Source organism: Zingiber officinale, chromosome 7A (genome assembly GCF_018446385.1).
Source record: "Zingiber officinale cultivar Zhangliang chromosome 7A, Zo_v1.1, whole genome shotgun sequence".
In the NCBI taxonomy this organism is placed as follows: Eukaryota; Viridiplantae; Streptophyta; class Magnoliopsida; order Zingiberales; family Zingiberaceae; genus Zingiber; species Zingiber officinale.
In genome coordinates, this window is record NC_055998.1 from 126,724,714 (window position 1) to 126,728,603 (window position 3,890).

The following is a 3,890-nucleotide window of genomic DNA, read 5'->3' on the forward strand; positions in this document are numbered from 1 at the left end:
GTATATCAGCATATCTTCCTCTACTGGCACATTGTGGAGGTATTTTTTTTAAACGTTGCCCGTTTACTTTAAATTCTCCACGTTCCTTGCTCCAAATGTCAACAGCTCCGAACGGGTAAACCTTTTTGACTTGGAATGATCCTATCCATCTCGATTTTAACTTTCTAGGAAAAAACTTCAATCTTGAATTAAACAACAACACTAAGTCCCCTTCCTTGAATTCTCTCCGCATGATATGTTGATCATGTCATCTCTTTGTTCTCTCTTTGTAGGATTTGACATGTTCATAGCCATCCATCCTCAACTCATCAAGCTCATTTAATTGGAGTTTCCTTTTATCTCCTGCTAACTTCAGGTCCATGTTAAGCTATTTTATCGCCAATAAGTCTTGTGTTCTAATTCTACTGGAAGATGACACGATTTCCCGTACATAAGTCGGAATGGGGTCATACCGATTGGAGTCTTAAAAGCAGTACGGTATGCCCATAAAGCATCATCCAATTTCAATGACCAGTCTTTGTGGGAATTAGACACTGTCTTTTCTAATATTTCTTTGATCTCCCAATTGAAAATCTCAGCTTGTCCATTGGTCTGGGGATGGTAGGGTGTCGCTACTTTGTAGCTCACTCTGTATTTCTTTAGCAAATTTTTAAACTATCTTTCAATGAAGTGTGAACCCCCATCGCTAATAACTGCCCTAGGCACATCAAACCGTGAAAAAATTACCTTTTAAAACAGTTTAATTACTGTTTTGGCGTCACTGGCAGGAGAAGCTATGGCTTCTACCTATTTCGATACATAGTCCACTGCCACTAAAATATAATTGTTTCCATATGATGAAGGAAAGGGTACCATAAAGTCTACTCCCCATACGTCGAACAATTCCACTTTGAGGATGCAATTCAGTGGCATCTCATTTCTCCTAGTGATGTTCCCAGTCTTTTGACATTGGTCGCAAGACTGCACAAAATTTTTTGTGTCTTTAAATAGACTTGGCCAAAAAAATTCTGTTTGTAAAATCTTTGCAACTGTTTTTGACACTCCCAAATGTCCGTTGTAAGATGATGAGTGACACTGAAATAAAACGTCCTTGATCTCATCTTCCGGCACATATCTTCGGTAGATTGTATCTCTGCATTTCCTAAAAAGCAGTGGTTCATCCCATATGTAGTGCTTGACATTTGCGAAAAACTTCTTCTTCTGCTGCCAGGTGAATTTTGGGGGAAGTACTCCACTTGCAAGATAGTTAACAAAATCCGCATACCAAGGAACTCTCTCAGAACTTACTGCCAACAGATGCTCGTCAGGGAAAACATCATTTATGGGTGGATCAAAATCCACATCTTTCTGCCCATTCAGCCATACTCGAGATAGATGATCTGCCACAACATTTTCAGCCCCTTTCTTGTCTCTAATTTCCAGATTGAATTCCTGAAGAAGCAAGATCCACCTAATCAAATGAGGTTTGACATCTTTCTTATTAAGCAGATATCTTATGGCAGCGTGACCAGAATACACTATCACTTTTGAGCCCACTAGATAAGACCTGAACTTGTCGATGGCAAATACTATGGCCAATAATTCCTTTTCAGTAGTAGAATAATTCATTTAGGCTGCATCTAATGTCTTGCTTGCATAGTGAATTACATACAGTACTTTGTCCTTTCTTTGTCCTAAAACTGCACCCACCGCAAAGTCACTGGCATCACACATGATTTCGAATGGGAGTTCCCAGTCTAGAGCTTGAATTACTGGGGCTGAGATGAGAGCACTCTTAATTTTCTTAAACGCCTCATTGTAGTCATCATCAAAACATAACTCAACATCTTTAATGAACAGGTTAGTTAGTGGTTTGGAAATTTTTGAGAAATCCATGATGAAACGCTTGTAGAATCCAGCATGCCCTAGAAAGCTCCTAACCCCTTTTGCGTTAAGAGGTGGAGGTAGTTTCTCAATTGTCTCTATTTTAGCTTTATCTACCTCAATTCCTCGTTTTGAAATCTTATGTCTTAAAACAATTCCCTCTTTGACCATGAAGTGACATTTTTCCCAGTTTAGAACTAAGTTCACATCTTCATATCTCTAGAGAACTTTAGAAAGATTCAGAAGACAGGAGTCGAAGTCATTCCCATAGACTGAAAAATCGTCCATGAATACCTCCATAATATTTTCTATAAAATCTGAAAATATTGCCATCAAACATCGCTAAAATGTAGCTGGTGCATTGCAGAGTTCAAACGACATTTGTCGATAAACATAGGTACCAAAAGGGCACGTGAAAGTGGTCTTTTCTTGATCTAGGGGATGTATTGGAATTTAAAGAAGCCAGAGTATCCATCCAGATAGCAAAAATAGGAATGTTTTGCCAATCTTTCTAGCATCTCATTAATGAATGGTAATTAAGGGAAAATGATCTTTCCTGGTCTCCTTGTTCAGCTTCCTGTAGTCAATACACATCTGCCATCTTATGACTGTCCTCATTGGAATCAATTCGTTGTTTTCATTTCTGACCACCGACATTCCCCCTCTCTTGGGGACCATATGATTCTGGCGTCAAGAAGTTTCAATACTTCTTTCTTCACAACTTCTTTCAAATTCGGATTTAATCTTCTTTGATGCTCAATCAAATTTTTATATCCTTCTTCGAGCAGAATTCTGTGCATGCAGATCAAAGGGTTGATCCCTTTTATGTCATCAATAGTGTATCTAATTGCTTTTCTATGTGCTCTCAGCTCCTTGATCAATTTCTGTGTCTCCATCCCAGTCAAATTTGCATTAATTATTACTGGGAAAGTGGAATTTGGACCAAGGAATGTATATTTAAGGTTAGGCGGCAGAAGTTTTAACTCCACTTGAGGTGGTACAATCTCAAGCAAGGTTGGTTCTTATTCATTAGTGCTCCTCCTGCTGCAGAATCGAGGGATACCTTCGTGTGATAGTTGGTTCCATTATAGAATTTGTGTAGAACCAACCATTTCTCAAGGCCATGATAGGGGCACTGTCTCAGCATACTTTTGAATCTGTCCCAGGCTTCAAATAATGATTCTGAGTCTATCTGTTTGAAGCTTGCGATCAAATTCCTCATGTGAGCAGTTTTGCTTGGTGGGTAGAATTTGTCCAGGAATTTCTGCTCACACTGCTCCCAAGATGTAATGTTGTTTGCTGGAAGGGAATTTAGCCACTACTTGACTCTGTCTTTCAGGGAGAATCCAAAAAGCAATAATCTCACTGATTCTAGAGGGACTCCGTTCACTTTCATGGTACTACAAATCTCATAGAAAAGCTCTAAGTGGTGGTTTGGATCATCGTGCGGTCCTCCTCCAAATTGATTCTGCTGAACCATGTGAATTACTGCAAGCTTGATTTCAAAATTATTAGCTTCGATTGGCGATCGAGTGATGCTAGACCAAAACCCTCGTGCATAAGGTGCTGCATAATCCTTCAATAGTTTGTCAACCATCTCTAAAGATTCTTGTACGGCTTGAAATACTTTTTGTAAGTTTCTTCTTCTCAAGAAGGTCCTATCGATCTCTGGATCGAACGGTAGAAGTTGTCCTAGAAGATTAGCTCTTCGCATGCAAAAACAAGATATGGAATATAGTAAAGAAGAGAGATGAAGTAATATTATTTTTTTTTGTTAGCGTTTTAATGAAAAATACGGAAAAAATAAAGAAAAGCAAGAATAAAATTATTCATCTCTAAAATGCAAAATATCAGAAAAGGAAAGATAAAGGAAAAAGAAACTAAGTCTAGTCTAATCTAATATGACTTTTGCTAATGTTATAGACGCAGTCCCCGGCAACGACATCAAAAACTTGTTACGATTCCGCAAGTGCACGGATTTGTCGTCAGTAATAACTAATAAAAATTATCGATCCCACGAGGCCTGG

General features: G+C 38.6%; 1 pseudogene; it reads left to right on the top strand.

The window, feature by feature from the left end:
- The first annotated feature begins 2,981 nt into the window (after nt 1-2,981).
- Nucleotides 2,982-3,053, top strand: LOC122003277 (annotated as a pseudogene).
- The last annotated feature ends 837 nt before the right edge of the window (nt 3,054-3,890 follow it).